Source organism: Sus scrofa, chromosome 15 (genome assembly GCF_000003025.6).
Source record: "Sus scrofa isolate TJ Tabasco breed Duroc chromosome 15, Sscrofa11.1, whole genome shotgun sequence".
Classification (NCBI taxonomy): domain Eukaryota; kingdom Metazoa; phylum Chordata; class Mammalia; order Artiodactyla; family Suidae; genus Sus; species Sus scrofa.
The window spans coordinates 81,674,864-81,688,278 of NC_010457.5; the positions used below are offsets into that span (position 1 = coordinate 81,674,864).

Consider the following 13,415-nt stretch of genomic DNA (forward strand, 5'->3'; position numbering starts at 1 on the left):
ATTCAGACGCTATTGTGAGACCCAGCGAGCTGGGTTTTAACAAGCCCTCCAGGTGATCCTGATGTATGCTAACATTTGAGAATCGGGGTAAGAATCTTCCAGATTCCTGAGCCCCCCTCCCAAGGACATTTTTAGCAACTTCCAATGAGATGCTGCTGCTGCTGCTGGCCAAGCACTGAGTCTCTGCCCTGACTGAGCATGAGACTCACCTAAAAGGAGAAAAAGTGAGAATGAGACTCTTGCCCAGACCCCACTCCAGACCTACTGAATCAGGAATTTCTAGGGATAAGGCCAAGATCCCAGGAATTTTTTTTTATTTTTCATTTATTTATTTATTTATTTATTTAGTCTTTCTGTCTTTAGGTCTGCACCCGAGGCATATGGAGGTTCCCAGGCTAGGGGTCGAATTGGAGCTGTAACCTCTCGTCTATGCCAGAGCCACAGCAAAGCAGGATCCGAGCCGCATCTGTGACCCACACCACAGCTCACGGTAATGCCGGATCCTAATCCCACTGAGCAAGGCCAGGGATCGAACCCACAACCTCATGGATGCCAGTCCAGTTCATTAACTGCTGAGCCACGACAGGAAACCCTCAGTATTTTTTTTTAAAGCCTACCAGGTAATTCTAACATGCAGTCAAGTTGAGAAGCCCTGCTCTCAACGCAGCTGATCTCTACAGTGAATTCTAACACATCCATGTACTCATTTGTCTTTTCTCTGGAAATGTTCTAAGATTATTTCTGTCTCAAGAGATAACCACAGCCCATAATCTCGGCATAACACAGTAAGCATTTCAAAGAGCAGCCTCTCACCAGTTCAGGAGAAATTGTCCCCAACAGTCATTTTCTGACCTATGCCTTGGTTCTCCTTTGAAGATGATGTTATTTGGGGATAACTGCAAAGGGACAAGGTCAGCAAATTGTTTCTGCCAGGAGGTAGAACCCAGAGCCATGAAAGTCAGACATCCTCCAAATAACACATTCCATGGCAAAAACTAAATGTTTTGGCCGAGGAAGAGACACACATGTTCTAACATTCTCAATACCAATGCAGTTTCCTTCCACGCAGCTTCCACAACTCCAAAAGAGATTTGTTGAACCCATTAAAGTCAGCACAGGTATCAATAGGGCGGCGAGGGTCAGAGGATGATATGCAACCCTAAAAACCCTCAAGGCTCTGGTTAAGGCATGAGCTGCTGGAGGAGATGGTCCCTGACTGTACAAAAGACGACTTTCGGGACTTTAAAAAGCTATGATGAGACGAAATGTAGGCAAATGCCAAGGTTTGCCCAAAATGTTTCTTAAAAGATTTCTGGAGAAAATTCCATAGACCCAGTGGACCAAAATATCCTGACTTGAGTTTTTCCTGAAGAAGGGCGTACTAGTGACAGCTCATCAAACAAGGGTGAGGAGTAAGATGGAAACAAAATGCATATTCATGTGTAATAACAGTAAAAAGACACTGTAGGAGAAACTATTGATAAGCAAATATTTTCCTAGAGAAAGTGGTATGTATATTCTAGCTTCATAAAAATACACTTGAAAGCGGGGGGGGGGGGTGGAACGACTTTTTTTTTTTTCCATTTTGGCTTTATTAGAACAACAAGAGACTTTGTGTCTCCCATCAAAGCACACCCAGGCCCTTTTGTCATGTCTGAGAAACTATTGATTCCTCTATTAAATTGTGCTATATGGAAAAATCTTGACAAGAGCAATATCATTTATTAGACTAACAAATATGTTAGTTGAGCCAGCTTTGGAGACTTCTAAAATCCATTATACAACTGCAGCTCTTTTTCAGAGACCAGGATATATTACAGAGACCAATTCTCAGGACACAGTATGACTAATTTACTTGCACATTCCAAGAGACCATTATTTCTTAGGAAGAGTAGAAAAATTATAACCTTCAACTTTGGGGGAAATCACCAACAGCTGACGTGTCTATACTATCTCTACAAGCTGGTTCTAAATCCCTAATAGTTCCACTCTCAGCATTTTCTGACAACAAAAATCCTATGAGGGGGGGACAAGAGGAGAGACTACAGAATAAAACTGATAGAAAATCTGAGCTACTTTTTGAGGAAAATAAGCAATTAATGTGTATAAGTTCATCAAACACCCCCTCCCCAGTGCTGCTCATTCACACCTCACCCTGTTTCTGTTCCTTCTTTTCTGTGGTTAAGAGATTTGCGGGGGGGGGGCGGGGGTTCAGTCCTCAGATAATACATTCTACTCCTGGCCATATGCATTGTCCTCTGTAGCAAACATGGTATACCAAGCTCAGAGAATCATAAATCTAGAAGCTGCTTCCATGTTTACCTCGTTTGCCCATGCCCCTTTGCAGGGGAGGAAACTGAGACCCGGAGGAAAAGAGATGCAACTCATAGACACAGGTAATGGCAGAGCCAGGCAATCTGGCCCTGTGCCATGTGCTTCCCACCTGTCTGCCCTCTGTCTGCTGCAAATGTAGTTTAAAAAAAAAAAAAAAAAAAAAACAAAAAAAAAAAAACAGGCTCCATCTTTTTTTTTTTTTTTTTTGTCTTTTTGCCATTTCTTGGGCCGCTCCAGCGGCATATGGAGGTTCCCAGGCTAGGGGTCTAATTGGAGCCGTAGCCACCAGCCTACACCAGAGCCACAGCAACGCGGGACCCGAGCCCCATCTGCAACCTACACCACAGCTCACGGCAACACCAATCCTCAACCCACTGAGCGAGGCCAGGGACCGGACCCGCAACCTCATGGTTCCTAGTCGGATTCGTTAACCACTGTGCCACGACGGGAACTCCAACAGGCAGGCTCCATCTTAACTTGTTTCACCCTGAGGCCAATCTGGAACACTCACCTAGAGAGCTTCTTGATACTATCAAGAACCTAAACTGATCACTCCTTAGGATCCAGGTGAGTGGTTAGTGCCTGGACCCCATGCAGAGGATCAAACACACGTCCTTCCCTAGGCTCCCCCAGCTCCACTGAGCCACGTGCTGTTGGTGGAGTCATTGAGGGCACCCACTCCTGAAGGGAGAAGGGGACGTTGCTGGGGCTGTCTGGTGTCCCCCAAAGGCAAGATGACTGCCTTGCCCTTCTGCCAGTCCTTTCAGGCTCCAGAAGAAGTGCTCAGAACAACAGGAGGACTTTGTGATAAGTCCCCAATGAACCCAAAAGGAGGAGGGAAACTCTGCTGCCTTTGTCTGCATCCAGGTAAGATGCTCAGAGCCCAGCAGACCAGCCACAGCAGCACTCCCCAGGCGCATCTGCTCTGCGTGGCACAGGAGGACACAGGACAGCAGCTGGGGTGAGGAGGGAAAAGAGGGTCGAAGAGACAGGGGGAGGAATGACAGGCAAAGAGGAAAGAAGACAATATAAGTAGAAAAGAAGGGGCTGAGTTCCAAAAAGGAATTGCAGGAGAGCCTTCTAATGCTCAGCCAGATCCTGTTCTCTTTGCCTTCTGGAAACTTCCAAGCTCATGGAAGGATGACCCTTCCTAGCCCATCAGGTCAGGGGGTCCAGGCGACAAGTTACACCAGAGCAGGTGGACCTGATATGGGGTGGAGCGTTTCTCTGTACCCAGTTTAGGGACAGTGGCAGCCTTGTCACCATGGGCACCATGAGACAGGAGAAGCCTGGAATGATGAGCCAACACATGGAAGACATTTGTCCTGGAGTGACACCCAGACCTGACGATTCTGCTTACGTGAGAGAGAAATTTTGCCATATGAGCCACTGAAAATTAGAGGTGGTTTATTACTGCAGCACCAGCTAGCCTACCCTTGTGAAAGATAAAGAGGTAAAGAGCAGGAAGGAGAGAGAAGCAGCAAGAGAAAAAGAAAAAAAAGGGCACAGGAGGAGAGGGGGAGAAAAAGGTAAGCGGGCGAGGGACTGCTGCATTCAGTGGCCTCTCATGTAAATTGCCTTCATCCTCATTCAAGAAGCTTGAGGCGCACAGGGAGGCTGGGAACAACTCCCAAGTGTTTCTGGGCGTCACATTTACCACTGGGATGTGTCTGTGATCATCTCCTTGCAGAGACAGACTTCATGTAACACCATGTGTTTGTTAAATATTATATTACTAAATGCTAGATGTTGCCGTCAGCCCAAAGGATCTGCAAGAGACCAAGACAGACACAGTCTCTGGCCCTGTGGAGCTTGTAAACGATTATTTCCTTCCCTTTCAACTCTGCAGGGAACTCCACGCCAATGTTCCACCTGGCAGAGAGACAAGAATGATCGCAAACTTCAGCCACCAGGCGGGGATGAGTTTGAGGAAAGAGATCCAGAGGCTGCGCTGGCTGGTTCTGCCAGGAACCCGCTGTGATGGGACCACGGTAAGAAACCTGCGAGCTCTGCGGGTCGAGTTTCTTCATCTCTGACATAATGAGGGTGGACCTTGTGGCCTCTATGACACTTCCAACTCTAACGATAGTGGTGGTATCGAGTAATAGCAGCTACCGTTTATTGAGCATGTACTACATGCCAGGTACAGAGCTTGGATTACTGCATTTAATCTTCACATCAACCCTAGAAGGTAGGCATTACTGTACCCATTTTGTAGATGGCTAAACGGAGACTGAGGTGGAGAAACCAGCCCAAGACCACAGAGCCAGTAAGTGGTGGAGCTGTAATCTGGAAGGAATTCCTACTGAGTCCTGAGCCCACACCCTCAACCACTCTGCCAAAAAGTTACCATAAAGCATCATCTCTTGGTGTGGTTACAGAAACATTAAACATGGAGACAAAGCAGAGGTGCTCTTTAACACTCTCTTGAGATGCTAATATTCTACCCATCCCCACCCCAAAAGAGAGATAAAGTGCCTACTAGAAACAAAGTTTAACCATTATTTGCCATCTCTTCTGAGAAAGGAAGGGCTTTTCTTCTGGCTGTGGTTCTCGATCTTTGTGGATCTAGCTGCCGCATTTAGTCCACAGAGAGGGTAAGAGGAGTCTTCCCTCTAGACATCACCCCATCTCTCTAGGCTCCCATGATTGTTGGGACAACTTCCTGTTCCCCCTTGTCCATATCACCAGCTAGGTTACTGGCCATCCCTGCACCAGGGCCATTTGCAGCCTGGATCCCTACAGTCTTCAGGGCCAGGCATATTTCTCCTGAAACACCTCTTTATTTCAACAAGTGTTGGTTACTTGTCTGTCCCAAGAACTAAATGAGAATGCAAACCAACTGACAATTAGAGACATTTTTTCCTAGGCTTATAACGGAACTACAGACTGACCAGATAGAGAATGTTGGGGCTCCAACTTTTTAATTAAAAAGTTGTTTCAAAAGAGCACTCGAGTAGAAATTCTAAGTTACTGTGGGCCAACTCCAACTACCATGCCCCAGAACCCAGCAACAAGGAGAACTGTATGCAGAAGAAACAAGATTTTGACTGCAGCCTTAGAGGTAAAGACACTAACTGGAGCCTGGAGGGAGCGCTGCCCTCTGCATAATACAGCACAGCTGCACTACTTCACCCTAACCAAGAAAGCCCATTCTGCTGAAGGGTGTGTACACAGCCTCAGGCCCATTCCATTTGTCCACACAGTGTACTCAGTGCAATGTCTTTTAAAAAATGTTTTAATTTGCCATCAATATTTTTTGAACAGAAGATTTCACATAGAATCCAGATTTCAGACTTGTCTTAAGGTCAGAGGGTCTGGCAAAACCCTGAGCCTACATCTCCGCAGAGCACCCATGGGAGCCTGAGGTCTCTGATTCACCCCAGTCCCCACCACTCCCTGATGGCTCACACACTGGCCTTCTTGTCTGTTTGCATTACTTCCCTGGACATTGCAAGGCCCTCAAGTCAGCCTGTTGAATCCCCATTGTTTGCTGACTGGAGAGCAGAGATTATGGACAGGTGGTACGTGGGTGTACATGTGCCCCATGTCTTTTTAAACCCCTGGTCTGGTCACTCATGTCTCCCTACAATTTATTCTCCAACCAGCACCACCATATTGGCCAATAGAATAAGGCTTACCTAGACGAGTGTCTGACCCTAGCGTCCCATTCCCAAATGATATGCTGGTTATCTACACATGCCCCTCACTTCTGGGTTCCATGTGCAAATCTATAGGGACATAAAGCAAATTAATGGTTACCCAATTAGTGGGTGTGGGGTTAAGAATGGGAATTGACTGCAAGTAGACATGGGGGATCTTCTGGGAGTGATGGAAATGTTATAAAACTGGATATTGGTGATGGGTGCACAACCTTGTAAATGCACTAAAAATCATTGAATTGTGTACTTAAGACAGGTGAAATTTATGGTATATTAACTATACCTCCATAAAGCTATTTTTATTTAAAGAATCATTCTGACTGCTTTATGGAGAATAAGCTAGAAGGGAACAGAGGCAAAAACAGGGGGGTCACTTTAAAGGTTCATTTATTATGTAGGTGGAAGTCAATGGGGACTTGGACCATGATGGTAGCAAATAGAGGTGGTCAGACACTGGACGTGTCTGCAGGCAGAGCAGACAGAACTGGCCAGTGTGAGGGAAAGAGAAAGCAAGGATGACGCTAAAGTGCTTCTGGGGAGGACGGAGGTGTCATTGACCAAACTGGGGGAGACTGTGGGAGGAGGTATAGGAGGATGTAGGAAACATAAGGAGTTCTGTTTTAGCAAGTCAAGCTCAAGCTACCTGCTAGGCAAGGAAGCTGAGAAACTGAGTAGGATGCAATATGTAAGTTCAGGGAAGAGGCTGCTTCGTGAAATTGGAATAACCAATGGAATTCCTTTGAACTAAGCCATTGGACTAAGATTTAACAAAATACCTCAGCACTCCCATCATGTAAGTGGCTGATGGGAGGCAATGGGCAAAACTGCTTGTGTGCACAGTGTATGCATTCCCACACACATATACAAACATATGTGTGTGTGTGTTTGTGTATATGTATACACATTTATTTTTGCTCATATCCACATATATCAAAGTCTACATATATGTAATATTATATATATATACACATATAAATATATATAAAATTAGAAGTCAGGTAGGCACTTTGGGGGTAAAGAGCCTTGGATTAGGAGCTAAGGGAGGAGTGTAGACAGTAGGCAAAAAATGATACGATCCATTTCATACGTACTATTTTTTATGAAGAAATAATAACAACTCATAACAAAATTGTGATAGGATGGGGAGACAACACCGTATCGTCACCAATCATTCCCAAATATATAACTAAAATAAAACTCCAACTGAAAGTGAAAAAAAATTAAAAAGTAAGGCAGACAACAATAAGATATTTGGCTGCTGCTGTTTTTTTCCCTGGCATCATAAAACTATAAAATCTCAGACATGTAAGGGCTCTTGGAATTTATTTAATCCAAGACTGACTGACACAGATGAGCTACAAAGCCCCAAAATGGTGAAGCAACTGGTCCACAAGCATGTATCTAATTCTTTACAAGCACTTCATGCAAAGTAGCTGTCTACTTCTGTCTTTCTGAGGAAAATATAAATTGACTTTATACACTCTGAAACATATCACAAGAGGAAAGCTGTTGTGCCACCAAAAACTTTTCCCATTACTGGAGCTTATCAAGAAATAAAAGAATCCAATGGAAAACCGTTTAGTTATATAAGTCAAAATAGTAAATGTGCATATCTTTGAACTTTGTGACTCTATTTCTAGAAATTTATGTAATAGAGATATTAGGGAAAAGTCTACAAATATTGTTCCTCATATTTTTACTCTATTGCTTCTACTAACGGAAAGTAATAGAGAACCATTAATACTATAAATTGAAAGTAAATGAAACAGCTATCAAGAGTGTTTTTAGTTAAATTAAGGTACACCATATAATATAAATATTATACAATCACAAAAATAACGACATGGTACTATATTTATCAATATGAAAAGTCAGACACACTGCTGAAGTGAAAGGAAAACAGGTTGAAGAACAAATGATTGAGGTTCCTAAATTAAAAAAAAAAATTCAAAAGAACGTAATATATAGCATATTCTCATTTGAGAATGTAGAAAAGAATGTATGGGGAGGGCAGTGAAGGGGGGGAGGAAGCAACAAAAGATTTCTAGAAGAATGTTCGCCAAGATGTTAACGGTGGTTACCAGTTTATGTTAGGATTTGAGATGAGGTTTCTTTTTCTTACCAGGAGGGTGCCATTTTTACAATCAGAAAATCTTCCAAACTAATTTCCTTTTGAAATTTGTAATTAATAAATAAAGTTCTTCCCCGCCCCCGCCCCAGGCCCCTCAATTCTCTTTCAATGAGTTGAAAATCAGTGCAAGTAGAGGGTTGACTCACCCTGGAAGGCCCTTCTGCTGCTGGAGGAGGGCACTGAGCTGGCGCGGGGCTTGCGAACAGACCGGAAGAGCAAGGAGGTGGGACCAGAGCGAAGATGGGGAGCCGGCAGGTGGAGTAAGAGCCAAGCAGCTATAGTTATTCCCCCTGGTATCAGCTGGGTCTGTCCCAGAAGCTGAAAGACGTACCTCAAAGGGATGGCACCGTGGGGGAGGGCAGAGAGGAAAGTGGACCATTGGGCGGGGCTGGGGTTCTCCCCCGAGGCGGGGGCGGGGGGGGGGAATCCAGCCTCCGGCGCCCCTCCCCCAGCACAGCCCCAGCCCATTAAGGATTATCAATGATGCCTCAGCAGCACCTGCTGCTTTAGCTCGTCCCCAGAGCTCCATGCCCACCAGAGTGCCTGCTTCCTGAGTAGAGAAGCACCTTTTTCATTGTTGGCTGGTGTATGGTCTGTTCATTTCCTCTTGTAATGGGGAAGGATTCATAACTGACGACCAGCCCTTGACCCCTGTCTTCTGAATATCGATCCCCAAGCCAACTCAGAGAACATCCAGCGTCTCCTCTAGTCAAGGACATTCCCTACTTTGCCAAGCGGATCAGATGACTTACGTTGGATCACAGAGGTCACAAAACCTACACGTGGCACTGGACTGCCCCCGAAAAAGCCCCGTGCTCCTTTCTGCCTGGAGCCAGCTCATCCCCTCCCTCCCCACCAGCCCAGTGAGAAAAGTGTGTTTTCTTTTTTATTACATTGAGACCACCAAGAGCTTGGCAGTTAAGTAGCTCCCTCTCATTGACCACCTGCCCCCACCAAAGTAGAGAAAAACCCTAGATTCCTATAGTTTGGGTTTTGCCATTGAAGGAAAGGCCTTTTGGAGCCACGGATGTGCCCATGGGGAAAAAGCCATAGTGAAAAACAAAAGGGTAGACAGGCCCAGGGACAGAGGCATCAATTCATCCCCTCTGCACAATCAGAAATGGGTGTTTTCAGGCACCACCTCCGCAGGAGGAAAGCAAAGAAAACCCTGAGCCAGGTTCTGTTGCTGCAGACTGGGCAGGGGCCCCAGCTGTGATGAAGAGCTCAGGCCTGCATTGATCCCACGAAGCGTCTTCCGAAAGGGTTTTATGTCCAGTCTTGCAGGAGCCCTGTGCCTGGGCTACTGAGAAAGGTGGATACTAAGCTGGAGGGCTGTAACCATCTCTGAAAAAACATTTCAAACTGTGTTACAAGCTAACGCCGCCAAAGAGAGGGCCCCTACTCTGCTTTCTACATGGTTCTGAAGTCTCTTCAAAGCACTCAGTTAAAAAATGTGGCTTCTATAAAACTCAGAGCAGACTATTACCAAGCAAACAGCTGCCATGTGATTAGAAACACAGGAACCATTCAGAGGAAGGGATGCTTGGTGCTATTAATTTCTTCCTTTGTGTTTCAAGAATGGCTCCCAGAAAATGGGGCACAGGAATAGTTTGTATTCTTGTTTTTATTTTCAAAAATACGACTATAAAATACACATTCATTGGGGAAAATGTTTGGATATGCAGAAAATTGCAGAGAAAATAACCAGATTTATTTATCATCCCAGCATTGATATAACTCTTTTGGTGTTTTATGATGTATTTTGGTAATGCATTTCATTTGCTTTCTTCTTCTACTCAATTATGTGAAAACATAATTGTGATTGTATTTTAAATAAAACTTTGAAATCTGCTTTTTTTGCTTACCATTGGCTAGTAATCATTTCACATGTTATTTTTAAAATCCCTATAATTTGAGTGGCTGTGTAGTATTTGATCACGTGGACATGACACCATTAGCTAACAATTTCCCGATAAGTAATTCTGTGAGAAATATCTCAAGTCTCTCTTTTTGTATTTCAGATTGTCCTTTGAAGACAGCGTTCTAGCGGGGTGGTATTGCTGGTGAAGGGTAAATACTATAGTTAAATGATGACATAACAACTATTTTCACTTAAAGTTATATCATGTCCTCCCATTATGTTTTACCTTTAAATGTGCAGTACCAAATATTAGTGTATTAGCAAGGAAATGTCTTTTTTTCTTTTTTCTTTTTTTTTTTTTTTTTTTTTTGCTTTTTTTAGGGCTGCACTCACAGCATAGGAAAGTTCCCAGGCTAGGAGTTGAATCAGAGCTACAGCTGCTGGCCTACACCACAGCCATAGCAATGTGGGATCCAAGCCACGCTAGTGACCTAAACCACAGCTCATGGCCACAGCGGATCCTTAACTCATTCAGCAGGGCCAGGGTTTGAACCCGCATCCTCATGGATACTAGTGGGATTCATTTCAGCTGTGCCACAACAGGAACTCTGGAAATGACTTTTTATAGACTTTAACTCTTAAAAGTCCTTTCTGAGTAAAAAAAAAAAAAAAATGATTTTTTAAAAGAAACCTAATCCTAGAAAAAGAAAATATTTCAAAATGTTAACTGTATCTATGTGTGGGAAATGAAATTTGAGTTTAATTTTTTTCCTGCTTTTGGTTTTACTGTAGTTTGCCAAATTTTCTATAGTGAACATATAGCCATTTTTAGTGTTTCAAAAAATAATATAAAAAATTTTTTTTTCAAATGTGTTTTCCTCTATGTTTCTAGAACAAGCCACTACAGATTATAAGTGTTTTCTTGGCCACATCCACAGCATGCGGATGTTCCTGGGCCAGGGATCAAACCCATGCCGCAGCTGTGACCAGAGCCACCACAGGGACAATGCCAGATCCTTAACCTCTAGGCTACGAGGGAACTCCTATAAGCATTTTAAAATTCATCCTCCTGCTTATTCATGTCTGCAGTTGAGAAAAAAAATGTTGAATTCCCTATTTTCCCTTTTTTACAGAAAATGCTTTGCGAATAACTTAATTGCACTCAAGCAAACAGAATTTATTTATAAAAATAATAAATTTAGTTCCACCTGTATGATTTGAGTGAATTTAAGACTACTGCCTTTGTCAGTTTGAGCTATTATAACTGAATACCATAGAAGGAGTGGCTTATAAACAACAGAATTTTTTTCTAACCAAAAGTCCAAAATCAGAGAGCCAGCATGGTCCAGTTCCAGTGAGAGCCCTCTTCCAAGTTGCAGACTGCTGACTTCTCACTGTGTCATCACACAGGGGAGAGTAGCAAGCTCTCTGTTGTGTTGTTTATAAGGGCACTAATCCCATCCATAAGGCTCCACCCTTATAAGCTTATCTAATCCTAATTACCTCCCAAAGCCCCATATCCTAATACCATCACATTGAAGGGGTAGGGTTTCAACATATGAATTTGTCAAGGGACAGAAAGAGTCAATTCAAAACATGTACCAAACAACAAAGCTCATCTTTTCCCAAGATACACGTAGGTGCACACACATACACACAGGCTCATTTAACAGTCTATTTGATGCCACCTCCCTCAATATAAGAATATAGAAGCAATAACAAAATTGTAAGTCAGATAAATGGGCAGGTCCTAATACCTCATCCACAGCAAGGACCATGTATATACAATTTCTCTCTTCCCATAACAACCAGAATTTCTCATTCTTCTTCTCCCCTTATTATTGTTTTTAAATGCTTAGGCAGAAAAAAATGTTTGATTCCTTTTTCACAGAAAAATATAGGTGTCACAAAGGTTGTAAATTATTGGGAAATGATGGGTTAATTTAAAAATAATCTCTGAATTCTATCAAACATATAAAGAGGAACTGGTGCCCATCCTCCTTAAACTCTTTCAAAAGGTTGAAGAAGAAGGAATACTCCCAAAGACATTCTATGATGCCACCATCACCCTCATTCCAAAACCAGACAGAGATACCACCAAAAAAGAAAACTATCGGCCAATATCATTGATGAATATAGATGCAAAAATTCTCAACAAAATCTTAGCCAACCGAATCCAACAACATATCAAAAAAATTATACACCATGACCAGGTAGGGTTCATCCCAGGTTCACAAGGATGGTTCAACATACGCAAATCAATCAGCATCATACACCACATTAACAAAAAAAAAGTCAAAAGTCATACGATTATCTCAATAGATGCAGAAAAAGCACTTGACAAAGTCCAACATCCATTAATGATCAAGACCCTCGCCAAAGTGGGTATAGAGGGAACATTCCCGAATATAATCAAAGCCCTTTATGATAAACCCACAGCAAATATAATACTCAATGGGGAAAAACTGAAAGCCTTCCCACTCAAATCTGGAACAAGACAGGGATGCCGACTCTCACCACTGCTCTTCAACATAGTTTTGGAAGTCCTGGCCACAGCAATTAGACAAACAAAAGAAATCAAAGGCATCCATATAGGAAGAGAAGAGATCAAACTGTCACTGTATGCAGACGACATGATACTATAGATAGAAAACCCTAATGACTCAACCCAAAAACTATTTGAACTGATTAATAAATTCAGCAAAGTAGCAGGATATAAGATTAACATTCAGAAGTCAGTTGCATTTCTGTATACCAGCAATGAAATATTAGAAAAGGAATACAAAAATACTATACCTTTTAAAATTGCACCTCACAAAATCAAATACCTCAGAATACACCTGACCAAAGAGGTAAAGGACCTATATGCCAAGAACTATAAAACTTTAATCAAAGAAATCAAAGAAGATGTAAAGAAATGGAAAGATAGTCCATGTTCCTGGATTGGGAAAATCAATATTGTAAAAATGGCCATACTACCCAAAGCAATCTACAGATTCAATGCAATCCCTATCAAATTACCCATGACATTTTTCATAGAACTAGAACAAACAATCCAAACATTTATATGGAACCACAAAAGACCCAGAATCGCCAAAGCAATCCTGAGAAACAAAAACCAAGCAGGAGGCATAACTCTCCCAGACTTCAAGAAATACTACAAAGCCACAGTCATCAAAACAGTGTGGTACTGGTATCAAAACAGACAGACAGACCAATGGAACAGAATAGAGAATCCGGAAATAAACCCTGACACCTATGGTCAATTAATCTTTGGCAAGGGAGGCAAGAACATCAAATGGGAAAAGGAAAGTCTATTCAGCAAGCATTGCTGGGAAACCTGGACAGCTGCATGCAAAGCAATGAAACTAGAACACACCCTCACACCATGCACAAAAATAAACTCCAAATGGCTGAAAGACTTAAA

The 13,415-nt window shown here is 42.8% G+C and overlaps 1 long non-coding RNA gene across 1 annotated transcript; it reads left to right on the top strand.

The window, feature by feature from the left end:
• On the top strand, positions 2,805-10,330 carry LOC110257190. Its single transcript, XR_002339472.1, has 3 exons — positions 2,805-3,863; positions 4,184-4,325; positions 10,149-10,330. It is a non-coding gene; the product is annotated as an uncharacterized LOC110257190 (long non-coding RNA).